General features: G+C 43.5%; 1 protein-coding gene across 12 annotated transcripts in view; it reads right to left on the bottom strand.

Annotated features, from left to right (window-relative positions):
- Nucleotides 1-15,216, bottom strand: part of LOC110497999 (homeodomain-interacting protein kinase 2) — a 113,061-nt gene that overhangs the window by 96,853 nt on the left and 992 nt on the right. The window lies entirely within an intron of this gene.

Below are 15,216 nucleotides of genomic sequence, written 5' to 3'. Positions count from 1 at the left end.
CTCGCTATGTTACTTTGTATTTTTGTAATTTTGAGTAAAGTACGTTGATTACTCATATCTGCTGTCCTGCGACTGACTCTCTACACCAGCTACACACAGGACCATTACACTCTAACTTGCAATATATGAGAGGTGGAATACACATACAGGCCTTCTGGTTGACTCTTCTCTAGAGGAGAGGAGGAATATACATACAGGCCTTCTGGTTGACTCTTCTCTAGAGGAGAGGAGGAATACACATACGGGCCTGCTGGTTGACTCTTCTCTATAGGAGAGGAGGAATACACATACAGGCCTTCTGGTTGACTCTTCTCTAGAGGAGAGGAGGAATATACATACAGGCCTGCTGGTTGACTCTTCTCTAGAGGAGAGGAGGAATATACATACAGGCCTGCTGGTTGACTCTTCTCTAGAGGAGAGGAGGAATACACATACAGGCCTTCGGGTTGACTCTTCTCTAGATGAGAGGAGAAATACACATACAGGCCTTCTGGTTGACCCTTCTCTAGGGGAGAGGAGGAATACACATATGGGTCTGCTGGTTGACTCTTCTCTAGAGGAGAGGAGGAATACACATACAGGCATTCTGGTTGACTCTTCTCTAGGGGAGAGGAGGAATACACATACAGGCCTGCTGGTTGACTCTTCTCTATAGGAGAGGAGGAATACACATTAAGGCCTACTGGTTGACTCTTCTCTAGAGGAGAGGAGGAATACACATACAGGCCTACTGGTTGACTCTTCTCTAGAGGAGAGGAGGAATACACATACAGGCCTTCTGGTTGACTCTTCTCTAGAGGAGAGGAAGAATACACATAAGAGCCTGCTGGTTGACTCTTCTCTATAGGAGAGGAGGAATACACATACAGGCCTTCTGGTTGACTCTTCTCTAGAGGAGAGGAGGAATACACATACAGGCATTCTGGTTGACTCTTCTCTATAGGAGAGGAGGAATACACATACAGGCCTTCTGGTTGACTCTTCTCTAGAGGAGAGGAGGAATACACATACAGGCCTTCTGGTTGACTCTTCTCTAGAGGAGAGGAGGAATACACATACAGGCCTTCTGGTTGACTCTTCTCTAGAGGAGAGGAGGAATACACATACAGGCCTGCTGGTTGACTCTTTAGAGGAGAGGAGGAATACACATACAGGCCTTCTGGTTGCCTCTTCCTTGGTCATAGGGATAGCTAACCCTCTATTGAATGTATTAGAAACCAATGGCAAGTCCAAGTTCTGCTGAAAAAGAGCTGTAACTCTATGTCCATAATCATGAAGCGATGAGAGAATGTACAGCACTTTGCATTTCCCATCAACTGCCTGAATGATAGCAGGATGTACAATCTAGACGCTGGACAGGAAGACATGCTGCAGTATATACAGACCATTGGACAGGGCGGTCTGTCTTGCACTGCTGATCCGGGACAGTCAGGCATCTGCCGGAATTGTCCGCCATGGATGGGGGGCAAATCACTTGTTATGACTTGACCTCAGTTCTGTCTAGACTAAGTATTATCTCCCCTTGCCTCTGATTGGGGCATTCAGTGGCGGGAGAGGAGAGACGTAGCTGTGCCCCCCCCCTCCCCACACACACACCTCTCTGCTGCTCATTCCAGTCAGCATCAGTGTCATTCGCTTCTCTGCCTGCCTGCCTGACTGTCCATCAAGGTCCATTGAGGTCCATTTAGGCCCATGGCAGCGAGACCCTACTGTGTCATATGCAGCACAGAGCCAGCCAGCCAGCCTCTCATAATAAACTATGAGGGCCACTGGAAGGCTGGGGACTGGAGGTAAAAATTAATGCACCATTGGAGGAACATATTGACTGTTCGGAGCGAACAAGCCAGCCATGTCATTCAGCCTGGCCTTGTGTGTCTGGCTTCTGGGAACTGTCTTCAGTGGAGGTGCTGGGGCCTGTCTCTCCCCCACTGTAACACACCACTCCAGACCACTATTGACCACCCTGTCCACTTTATAGCTCCCATCTCAGCTTATTTATAGAATAATGCATCAGAGAGGCAGTCAGGGAGTGAAGTTAGAGCCTCTCCCTGACACACACATTACACATTACACATTACACACACACACACACACACACACACACACACACACACACACACACACACACACACACACACACACACACACACACACACACCACCTATAGCCTATACGGTTTGTATAGGATGCTGTTTGACAGATGCAGAAGGTTTCGAGGCCTATAAACCAGCAGCTTGCCTGGTATGCCACTTGCCTGGTGTGCCACTCCCCGAGTGTACCCAGAGTGTCCAGCGATGGTAAACTACAGATGCTGAGTGAGTTGTGTGAGATAACAACACACTATACATGTGCAAATGTGTGTGCCCATGCACACATGCACACACACACAGTGTCACACATTACAATTAAAATCCATAAGGTCACTTGTAGCCAATACATTTTGAAATCCTCTTTAATGAATAACAAATAGGTAGTCGCCATGATCATGCATCTAAACTAACAACAAGGCAGCCGCTCAGCAGTGGTTGGATAATAGATTACAGCTTGTTATTCACATGTAAAGTTCAGCCCTATAAAAAGCCAACTGTTTGGTTTATGAGGTACCTTTGGCATGGTTTCATTGTGTGCCACAGCTTAACCTCTGCCTGTTTATTTCTCATCCCTGGAAGTGGGAGGGAGGGAGGGAGGGAGGGAGGGAGGGAGGAGAGGGGGGTGTGGGCCATGGTGATTGCAGGATTTCTTATTAATCACACACACACTAAGCACAGCGCAGTACAAAGCACAGCACCCAACTTCCTCCCCACAGAGAGAGACCAAGAGAGAGAAAGGGGGGGAAGAGATACACAGAAAAACAGAAGAAGAGAGAAACAGAGCAAGGGAGAGTGAGAGACAGAAACAGAAAGATGGAGAGACATAGAAGACAGAGGGAGACAGCATAACATTGCTGTTACACTAGGCTTTGAACCCCACCAATCCTCTGACGGACTCTGCTTTGACTACTGTTCCAGGTCGCCAGGAAAACACAGCAGGGCCATGCAGGGACACACACCTGATAAGCAGCCTGCCTTTCTTCTCTCTGCTTATCACCCATGTACAGTGCCAGCCCAACAGGCCTCTCTCCACTGCATGCTCTCCCTCTGACTCCTAATGAGCAGCAGGACACCTGCCTATTGAGCGTTATGAAGGGGGAAATATATGGGCAGAGAACAGTGTCACAAGGACATGTTAGAATGTATGTTTTGAGTGTCTCTATAGATATGTTGGCCTAAACATTCAGTCACCAAGGCAAGCTAACCACATGCTGTAATTAATTGTGTGTGCATGTTGAGGTGGCATGTTTGCAGTTCTTACAGTGCTGCCAGGTTACAAACCCCAGAGAAAGACACACCGAGGACACGAACCCCGGAGAAAGACACACTGAGGACACGAACCCTGGAGAAAGACACACTGAGGACACGAACCCCGGAGAAAGACACACTGAGGACATGAACCCCGGAGAAAGACACACTGAGGACACGAACCCCGGAGAAAGACACACAGAGGACACGAACCCTGGAGAAAGACACACTGAGGACACGAACCCCGGAGAAAGAGACACTGAGGACACGGACCCCGGAGAAAGACACACTGAGGACACAAACCCCGGAGAAAGACACACTGAGGACACGGACCCCGGAGAAAGACACACTGAGAACACGGACCCCGGAGAAAGAGACACCGAGGACACGAACCCCGGAGAAAGACACACTGAGGACACGAACCCGGAGAAAGAGACACTGAGGACACGGACCCCGGAGAAAGACACACTGAGGACACAAACCCCGGAGAAAGAGACAATGAGGACACGAACCCCGGAGAAAGACACACTGAGGACACAAACCCCGGAGAAAGACACACTGAGGACACAGACCCCGGAGAAAGAGACACTGAGGACACGGACCCCGGAGAAAGACACACTGAGGACACAAACCCAGGAGAAAGACACACTGAGAACACAAACCCCGGAGAAAGAGACACGGAGGACACGAACCCCGGAGAAAGAGACACGGAGGACACAAACCCCGGAGAAAGAGACTCTGAGGACACGAACCCCAGGGGAAGGTCACACTGAGAACACGGACCCCGGAGAAAGAGACAATGAGGACACGAACCCCGGAGAAAGAGACAATGAGGACACGGACCCCAGAGAAAGAGACAATGAGGACACGAACCCCGGAGAAAGAGACAATGAGGCCACGAACCCCGGAGAAAGAGACAATGAGGACACGAACCCCGGAGAAAGAGACACTGAGGACACAAACCCCAGAGAAGGTCACACTGAGAACACGGACCCCGGAGAAAGAGACAATGAGGACACGAACCCCAGAGAAAGAGACAATGAGGACACGAACCCCGGAGAAAGAGACAATGAGGACACGAACCCCGGAGAAAGAGACACTGAGGACACGAACCCCGGAGAAGGTCACACTGAGAACACGCACGCACAACATATCCACAGCCATCATTCACTCCAAAGATCAACCAATAATGGCGCTGCAGCATGTCAAGTTTTCTGAAGAAACCATTAACCTTCATAGACCATAATCAGATTGTGGATCAATCTAACATTTTCCAATTAAATTAAATTATAGACCCATACCAAACAATCAAAATACAAGACAAAGACATAGCTGAGGGAATAACACAATAAACAATTTAAGAGAAAATACATTTAAATCTGCTTTTGTTCTTTGTAAATTAATTGGGTTGTACTAAGAGCAGAAAAATGAATGAGTTAATACTCTAAATGATAATAGCATTTACAAGGAGGCACATCTGTATGAACCTAACATGATTATCATGGGGAAAGTGTTTTAATAATATTGTACTTGTTTAATTTGAAATATTATGATCATTAAAAAAGCTAGTTAAATCCTCCATGTCACTGTGCTGATGATGATGATGAGAGAGAGAGAGAGAGAGAGAGAGAGAGAGAGAGACTTGAAACAAACATAAATAACATGGGTTGTGGTTTCTGAGACATTTTGTACTATGCAAAATTAAGACAGTTATATACAATTAAAAACATTTCACAACAGATTAAGTATGTTCCCTCAGGCCACTTTTCTACTACCACATATCTACAACACACAATCCATGTGTACGTGTGTGTATGGTGTATATGTTATCATGTGTGTGTGTATGCGTGTGTCTGTGCCCGTGTGTGTCTCTTCACAGTTCCAGTTGTTCCATAAGGTGTATTTTTATCTTGTTTTTAAAACTAATTTTACTGCTTGCATGAATTACTTGATGTGGGAAAGAGTTTCATCTAGTCATGGCTCTATTTAGTACTGTGCACCTTCCATAGTCTGTTCTGGACTTGGAGACTGTGAAGAGACCTCTGGTGGCATGCCTTGTGGGGTATGCATTTTGTGTCTAAGCTGTGTGCTAGTAGTTTAACAGACAGCTCGGTGCATTCAACATGTCAATACTTCTCACAAATACAAGTGGTGATGAAGTCAATCTCTCCTCTACTTTGAACCAGGAGAGATTGACATGCAGATTATTAATGTTAGCTCTCGTGTACATTTAAGGGCCAGCCGTGCTGCCCTGTTCATTAAGCAGCACCAACCAAAACCAGTCCACCGTGGAGGAGCGTTTAATGGGGTATGGGTGTGCTCTAACAGGGGATAAGGAGGAACCCAGGGGTCAACAGCTCTGCTCTAAGCTATGCCTGTACTCCAGTACAACTCCCACTCAGAAGAGACACACTATACAGCCCAGCCTGGTCTCAACACCCAGCCAGGAATTAACCAAATATTACTGTGTGTGTCCACAGATCACTGCAGGTCTTGTGCGTGACAGACACCCATAGTCCTGGTCCTGCGTCACTGCCTCGTCCTACACTGAATCCCAAACACAGAGGAACCAGTCGGTCCCCATGAGTCACCCAGCGACCAATCAGCAGAAAGTCAGGCATAGTGTTTTCAAGCAAGTTTTTAAGCAGAAGCGTTTTCTGGGAAGAGGGCTTGGTTAACCAGAGCACATCCATCCCCACATGTGGTTAGCCTTTCCTTCCCTTCTTCCTTTTCTCACTCCATCGTTTCTGCTATCACATAGAACTTAGGGGCGGGGCAGGTCATGGCACACATGCTTCCCCAGATTACTTGTGTGTGTGATATTTCAGAGGAGGGTGTTGGACCAGAGCTTAGGAGCAGGAAAGGGCCATGGTGCTTCAGAGTCATTTAGCAGCTGGGCTCCTGTTCCAGGGAACTTATACCCTGACTACACCTCTCGCGTCGCGTGCCCGAGTGTTGCAAAATAAACATAGAAATCTATATTATTAAATTATTGCACCCACACTGCTCGTGCGCGCCAACGAGTGCAAGCTAGCTAGCTAAATTGCCATAAATGTTTAATGCTTTTCGACCTGTCCCCAAATTAATATAATTGGTTCAGAGTTTGTTTTGATATTTTAACCTGCGTGTCGTGATCGCGTTTTGTGTGGGAGGGCAAAATACATTTATGCACGATGGCGCACACACACAGCCGGTTTGGGTTCCGTGTAACTGTCTGGTTCTCTGAAGAGTAGCTTCCTCTCTGGAACAACCATCCCTCTCTCTTCACAGAATCCAGCAGACGCCACAGTAGCAGTCGCACAGACGCACACACACAGACGTGAATTACACAGAAAGATATCTGGTGACAGAGCTGCTGAGGTATCAAATGATTTCCTTTGCAAACAGGGAGGCCTCAACTCCCTGACTTTGTCTCTTTCAGAAAGTTACTGAGGTAAAAACAACAGTCCTAAAGCACCTGTGATGGAAGACAGGCTTTCATACACTCCCGTTCAAAAGTTTGGGGTCACTTAGACATATTTTGTTGTTGAAAGAAAAGCACATTTTGTTGTCCATTAAAATAACATAAAATTGATCAGAAATACAGTGTAGACATTGTTAATGTTGTAAATGACTATTGTAACTGGAAACGGCTGATTTTTTATGGAATATACATAGGCGTGCAAAGGCGTATTGTTTGCGCTGTTCTGTGAAGGGAGTAGTACACAGCATAGTACCAGATTTTCAGTTTCTTGGACATTTCTCACATGGAAAAGCATTCATTTCTCAGAACAAGAATAGACTGACGAGTTTCAGAAGAAAGTTATTTGTTTCTGGCCATTTTGAGCCTGTAATTGAACCCACAAATGCTGAAGCTCCAGATACTCAACTAGTCCAAAGAAGGCCAGTTTTATTGCTTCTTTAATCAGGAAAACAGTTTTCAGCTGTGCTAACATAATTGCAAAAGGGTTTTCTAATGATCAATTAGACTTTTAATATGATAAACTTGGTCTGGCTAACACAACATGCCATTGGAACACAGGAGTGATGGTTACTGATAATGGGCCTCTATACACCTATATAGATATTCTATTTTAAAATATCTGCCGTTTCCAGCTACAATAGTTATTTACAACATTAACTATGTCTACACTGTATTTCTGATCAATTTGATGTTATTTTAATGGACAAAAAATGTGCTTTTCTTTCAAAAACAAGGACATTTCAAAGTGACGACAAACTTTTGAACGGTAGTGTATATCTAAAGGTCAGTTATTGTCCTTTTTCTGAGGTTGTTTCTCTGAAAAATCCAGAGCCTTTTGAGCACACAGCTGCCATGACCCATCACGGAGTGCGTATGTGTGTGTGTGCGTGTGTCATTGATCCTCAATAAAAGGAGACAGGTTAGAGGAGACGGATGCACCCCCTCTGCACACCCCACCGCCACCCCCCACGACCTTTGAGAGCACCCTGGAGGCCCATGGGCCCCTCCACACCCCCCTCGATCTCCTTCATTTCTCCCTTTCTCTCTCTCTCGCTCTGAAATGAAGGGTCAGTTCTTAGAGCAGACAGGTTCTTTCCCTTTGTTGTTTTAAAGACTGAACGCCAGGTCAATGTAGCCAACAATGTGGCCATGAAATAATCATAGCCAACTGAATATCAAAGAAATTGTTCCCAAAAAATGGAATAAGGTGTGAAAAGTAAAAGAAAAAATAACTAATAATCATATTTTTCTATGACCTTAATGTTACATCCTTTTCTTTTTCGGGCAGCTATGACAGTGACATAAACATGAGGCAATTATAGTTTTAAAATGCCCTAAAGAGATAATAATGGTATTAAATTAGATATGGGAAAATATCTGAACTATGGCCTGGGGGACATTCTTTTATTTAGCATTTTCTTTTCACATGTCAGCACAATTGGAGGCACGAGAAGCCAGTTAAATCAGTGATCTGCTATCAGTGTTCTCTCTACCCTCCATCTCGCCATCAAAGCCAGTAACATCTGAGTCTTTGAGGGTATTGTTGACCACACACACATCAGTGATAGACTGAGCAACACCAACTAGGTGGGTAGTCAGTGATCCAGCAGAAACGAAAGAGCAGAAAAAGTTAATAGAAGAGAAATGGAAAAAATAGAGAGAGAAAAAGAGAAAGGATTAAAGATAGAGGACAGGAGGTAGAGAGGTAAGAGACAGAGCTGAACAGAAAAATGTGTGATGTTCATTTCCATGCCTGTTGATTGCTTGCCTGGCTCAGTATCTATCTCTCTCTATCTCTATCTCTCTCTCTCTCTCTCTGTATGTCCCTTCTCTCCCCAGTCCTCCGTACTGTGAGTGGTGTCTGTCCCTTCTCTCTCCCCTTGGCTCCCAGCAGAAGTGGGGCAGACTGCACGTCTGGCCGTGTGAAGTCTTTTGGTTATCAGCCAAGCGTGTCGCTGTACCTGCAGCCATCTGTGAAGGGGCCGCCTGCCCTCCGCCAGCCAGCCAGCCGATGTTCCACTTCTCTTGTGACAGAAATGGGGATGGCCCATACTCTCTCACTCCCTCACTGTCTCACTCTACACGGTGGACTCCCTCTCTCTCTCTGTTGTGTTGGTAAGGCCAGAGTATTATGGGTCTGCATGAGACCACTCTCTAGTCTTGCTGCAGCTCTGCCCATCTGCTTTTCCACTCCTCACTTCATCACATGCATAATGCATCTCAGATTCTCTCAAGTCTCTCTCTCAGTTTCTCTCAGGTTCTCTCTTAGTCTCTCTTTCTCTGTCTCTCTCAGTTTCTCTCTCAGTCTCTCAGTTTCTCTCTCAGTTTCTATCTCAGTTTCTCAGTTTCTCTCTCAGTTTCTCTTTCAGTTTCTATCTCAGTTTCTCTGTTTCTCTTTCAGTTTCTCAGTTTATCTCTGTCTCTCTCTCAGTTTCTCTCTGTCTCTCAGTCTCTCTCTCAGTTTCTCTCTCAGTTTCTCTCTCAGTTTCTCTCTGTTTCTCTCTCAGTTTCTCTCTCAGTCTCTCTCTCAGTTTCTCTCTGTCTCTCTCTCAGTTTCTCTCTCAGTCTTTCTCTCAGTTTCTCTCTGTTTCTCTCTCAGTTTCTCTATGTCTCTCTCTCTCAGTCTCTCTCTCAGTTTCTCTCTCAGTCTTTCTCTCAGTTTCTCTCTCAGTCTCTCTCTCAGTTTCTCTATGTCTCTCTCTCTCAGTCTCTCAAGTGGAGGAAAGAATGCAGAGAACATGAAAACCTTGATTAAAAATATATTTTTCACTTTCAAGAGCTCCATAGAAAGGAAGAAATAAGGGTGAGCAACTGGGCAGTTTTAAAATGAGCTGAATGTTCCCTCTTTGAAGTTACTGTATCCGACCGTGCTATGTCAATCATTTAGATACAGTAGACTGCAGTCTATAAATAATGTTGGAGACTATATTGGACAGTAATGTGTAATGTGACATGTCATGTTGAAAGCCTAGATGACCTGGTCTGTGATAAAGGCCCAGTCTGTTGTTCTTCGAGAGAGTGCCATGCCAAATAGACTGGGTGGGAGGATATTATCCAAAACAATAGGATTAAGGGCATGGATAATGTCCACCACCGCCAAACAGGCTGGTATGGAGGTGGGCTGGGCTGGGACAATAGAGGAGAGAGGGGTGGGAGAAATGATTACGAGAGCACAAAAGCTGTCGCTACAGTATCCCCCACACCCTCCTAAACACATCCCCCCAGAACTGCCAAACTACCCATCAGACGGTGTTGCATTGGTGTCACATGGGTAGAATCTGAGCTGACCATGGCTTCTCATCTCACAAACAATCAGAGGGGTATTTGGGGGTGGGGGGTGGGGAGAGAAGGGAGGGGCCATGGAGGAGGGCTGCTGGCATCCGGTCTGAGGGAAAAGACACACATACAGAAAGATTGCCACCTCAAAATTCTGCCCTACTGCACAGGAGTCATGGGAAAAGCAAAGAATTTGCTGTGTCAAATTAATACCATATCATATCCATGACAGAGACTATAGACTCTACTCTCTCACTACATGGGGAAGTCAAAATTAAAAGGGGCCTTTATGAACTAGCAATTGCTACTATACAATTAACAAATACAACTTCACAACAGCTCCTATTCTGTTCCATTTACTCTATCCAGGAACATTTAAGATGGAAGACATAGCATGCAGAAACCCTCTGGACTTAAGTACAAACATCCAGATAGAGCTGCATGAACCTCGCAGGACATGCTTGTCAGAGTCAGAGCCACAGGCAGATGTTCTACACAAGCTGACAGCAAACACAGATCAACAACAGAGAAAGCTGCCTGCTGGAAAAAGGCCTTCACACATGCATGACACTGCACGGAAATGCCTTCTGTAAGCACTGAGCAGCAGATCCCCAGCCAAACACTCACTCCCTCTCAAAACACTAAGCATTGAGCAAGCTAGCAGAAACTCAAGATGACACGGTGTTCTCCAGTCCCAAGATCTGACTGAGAGTTAGAGAGGGCTGGGCAGTATACCGTATTTGATTCTATACTGGTATTGATACACAGACTGGTTTGGGTTTTTACTTTACCTTCTATAACAGTATTTTAATGTTTGGTTTGTTAAATGTGTAACGTCCATTTTTATAATTTATTCTGATACTTGATTCATATAGATTCGATATCTTTCTGCTCTCTCTCCCTCCATGCTGCTTTCCACACAGACCTAGCCCCACCCCTGCCACTCAAGGAGTGTATTTGTTTTTGCTTGTCCAAGAGACACTTGTGTTCAGTCTGCATGGTCAATTTTATTGATTTATTTATTTATAATTTAAAAAATGGCTACATAAATTAAGGTTACATTTTTTTTTTAAATACAAAATTAAAATATGGTCAATGCAGCACATGCAACAATGTTGATGACAAAGATGCTGTTTACACTTTGCGTTTAATATAAATCCACAAGCGTTCTATAAATACACTATTAATTTGTGTTTCTTACATCTGCAAACAGCAAGTTTGTATTTTCTTAGCAAGTTGTGGCTAAATCGTGTTACCCGCTAATGCTAATCGCTAGTTAGCTGGCTAGCTAGCTAATAAATATACTGAGTCAGAGCAAACGTAGCTAGCTATACAGCCTGATACCAGTGGTGGTGTAGGCCTAAATCAGCATGTTGTTTGTGCAACAGTATCCTCTCAACCAAAGAGGATTAGGCAACGCATGAATATGCTAGCTACATGAAATAGCTAAGAGAAAACCTTTAATGTAGGCAAAAATTATAGGGTCCCCTAGAAACACTGGTTCTTACACTGTCACAATAACTCCTCCCTAGCATTTGAATTTGTTGTCATTTCAAACAACATATCCAAAGGGCCCACTATTATATTGTAACTATACAATTATAGAAAGCATTCTATTTATATGATTCCAACAGTTCACCTAAGTGTTCTGATCTAAATTGTTAAAAGTCAAATTGCAATTCCAACATTTGGTTAAAAAGAATGCCGAGATGTTTTGCCAATGTAGGGCAGCCCTAGATGGTAGTGGGGAAATGATCTCAAATGAGTGCAGGAAATGCAGAAATTGATGACAATAAAGACATTTATTTTTGGTTGAAGTTTAATTGAACAGTACAATTCAATCAGAATGAAGAAAGACTCATTGAAATATTGAGAATATATGTGTTGCCACCCTAGGATCACACACTACTCAATCAATCAAATCAATCAAATTTATTTTATATAGCCCTTCGTACATCAGCTGATATCTCAAAGTGCTGTACAGAAACCCAGCCTAAAACCCCAAACAGCAAGCAATGCAGGTGAAGAAGCACGTGAAGAAGTTCTACTCATAAAGCAATTTAGAAATGGTATTGAGGTGTTTGCTCTGTCCCTGTACTATAGATTGCCCTTTAACCTCTGTAGCCTTCTGCCTGGTGTGTTTAACTTGTCTAAGGTATGGTATCTTTAAAGCTATTTTTTTTATTTATTTTTATTTTTATTTTTTATTTTTTTCTAGTTGAGTATATTATTAATATTGCTTTGTCTTGTCTGTGTGTGTGTGTATATGTTCAAAACTTTTAAAAAAAGAAAAAAAAGAAATGGTATTATTATAAAACATAAAATACCGTAACATACGGTCAACATTTTGAAAAGTACTGTGATATGATTCAGTATTTTGGCCATATCGACCTGCCCTAGAGTGAATGGGCCTTGCAGCCTTGAATGTTGTCAGTTCTGAAATGTTCAGGAATCAAGACATTATGCATACTACAACCAATTAAAGATAATTGCTCTTCTTTCTGATCTAGTCTCTCTGTCCACATAACAAAGTTGTTGCAGAAAATGTGCTGACAGAATAGAATAGAGCCTGTAGAAATAGGCTACACACAGTAACATTACAGTCTAACTGTGTATTGCCTGCAAATGCTCTGTTCAGCCTGGCCTCCAACCTGTCATTTCAGGTCTGTCAGAACTCAACCTGCACCCATCTGTTCCTCACCAAACCAAACCGCCAGAGCAGCACACCTGTGAACCATTTCACCAGACAGACACATCAGCGCACTCACATATCCCTCCCGCTTCAACAGGGCTTACACACAGTCACTGCCTGCTCTCACAGTTCCTAGTACCACCTTTCCCTGGCTTAGCTTATTCTATGAAACACTTTCACAAATTAATACCACCAAGAGTGAACACTAGATTTTTATTTATTTTCAGATAGACTACTTTGAATAATGCAAAGGGGATGCTTGAAATGTTCTGCAGATTTGAATAACCTTTATAATGTACTGTATGATAAAAATAGTATTTTGTCTGTAATGTCTTTTTCATTATGTGTCGGACCTAAGAAAGACTAGCTGTCGCCATTGGCGTCGGCTAATAGGGATCCTAATCAAATTAAAAAAAGACAAATCTGCAAGCTAAAGTATAAGCATGAGATAGGCCTAAACTCTTGCAACAGGCTATTTATGTATTGACACAACAGGGAAAGCCATGATCACTATCCAAACTATGTCCAGATCTGCTGATGACAGTGAGCAAAACTATCAAAACTCTCTACTCTACATTTCAACATAATAGCCAGGAAGCTCAGCTCTAACTTAGTCAAGGGGTAGCTTGGCCCCAGATTCCTGGGTTTTTCCTGCAATTCTAATCAAAGTTGAAACCATGCGACCTTGGAATGGAAGCTGGGGTCACGGCCCTATGAGGAAGATATCAATCAGCCAGCTCCCAACAACAGCTGAGTGTGAGGGCAGAGGAGTGAGAGCTGAGAGGACAGACTCAGCCTTTCTCTTTCTCTGTCACTTTCTCTCTCGTTCTCTCGCTTTCTTTCTCTGTCTCTCTCTCTTTCTCTGTCTCTTTCTCTGTCTCTTTCTCTGTCTCTCTCTCTGTCTCTCTTTCTCTGTCTCTCTCTCTCTCTCGCTCTCTGTCTCTCACTCTCTCTGTCTCTGTCTCTCGCTCTCTCTGTCTCTTTCTCTCTGTCTCTGTCTCTTTATCTCTGTCTCTTTCTCTCTGTCTCTTTCTCTCTGTCTCTTTCACTCTTTCTGATTCTCTCTGTCTCTTTCTCTGTCACTTTTTCTGCCCTCTGACATATAGCAATAAGGGTACTCACCCCATAGAAGACAGACAGTGGTCCCTAAATCTCTCCCTCCCTCTCTCCTTCCTTCTTTCCCTCCATACGTCTCTCAGAGATTCACAGAGCATTCAAACACACATCAGCACATAATGCCTGTGTAGATGGAGAACAGATCAATGGTACTAAATTGATCTTGAGAAAAAACTAGGGGGTTGCACAGTGCATTTAAAGATACAAACACAATGATTAGGGAGGGAGACAGGGGTCATTGGTTATCACCGTTTTCCACCAGTGGATGTGGCCATTTCCATGGCTGCTCCTGGCTGCTGATCCACATAGCAAGCAATAACAGAGAAGGTAGGCAATTAATTTGTCTCCTTTCTTGTCGTGGTGAAAGGCAAGCCAGGGAACGCCATTTCAACTAATTACCTTGCACAGTGGATTCTTATTTAAACTCTAATGTTCATGTTAATGCAAGCCTCTTTGGCAGTTGAGTTGAACATGCATAGCTCTCTAGCCAGTCTGCATGTAATCGATCTGTCTGGATTGACTAAAAGGATATGTCCATGCATGTAGCTTAGGTTTCACAAATATAGATATTAATACTGTACTCTTCAATTGGTTTTAATTTCCTACTTAATAATCTGTCAGTTGTACCTCTTACTAAAGCTTCAGCTATATGATTCATCAGGATATAGGCCTAAATTGGAATGAAATGCTTCCAAATTACTAGGCCTACACAATTTGTTTGGGCACTTCTTAGACCTACAATAACATTCACACAAATAAAGATGAATCCAAACTAAATCAAAAATCCAAACTAAATGTGATTGTATATGTAGTTGCTGGTTTGTTACTAAGGGTTGTGTTCCAAGTTTTACCAGTAGAGGGAGCACGGACTAATAGTAAAATAATACTCACGCAAATGACCATTATAAAAACATCAATTTTCACATTACACCATTCAATTTCCATGAGTTGTCCAGAAAAATAAATGAATGCTTCCTTTTTTCTGGTTAATGACAAGAATATATGTCAAGAAAACTGCAGTGCACTTCTAAAGAGCATGGATGGGTATTGTGCAGTAGCCTGTAATAGGAAAAGATTATGGATATTATTAGATGACCAAATAGCATTTGTCCTGGTAGTCATCACAACATTGAGGTACAATATACAAAATTAAAATTGGACTATATATAACCTGGCTCTATCTACGCTGCCTTATTCCAAGAAATAAGGCTCTTTACCATGTGAGACATAGTAAAAGAACAGAACAGAATAGAAGAATACTGTAGCACTCTTAAACTACTCTTGTCTTCATTAGGGCAGAGCATTTTTCACAATTCTCTCAATGGGATTAG

This window comes from Oncorhynchus mykiss, chromosome 2, assembly GCF_013265735.2.
Source record: "Oncorhynchus mykiss isolate Arlee chromosome 2, USDA_OmykA_1.1, whole genome shotgun sequence".
In the NCBI taxonomy this organism is placed as follows: Eukaryota; Metazoa; Chordata; class Actinopteri; order Salmoniformes; family Salmonidae; genus Oncorhynchus; species Oncorhynchus mykiss.
The sequence above is the reverse complement of the archived record's forward strand: the minus strand, read 5'-3'. Positions and strand labels throughout refer to the sequence as shown.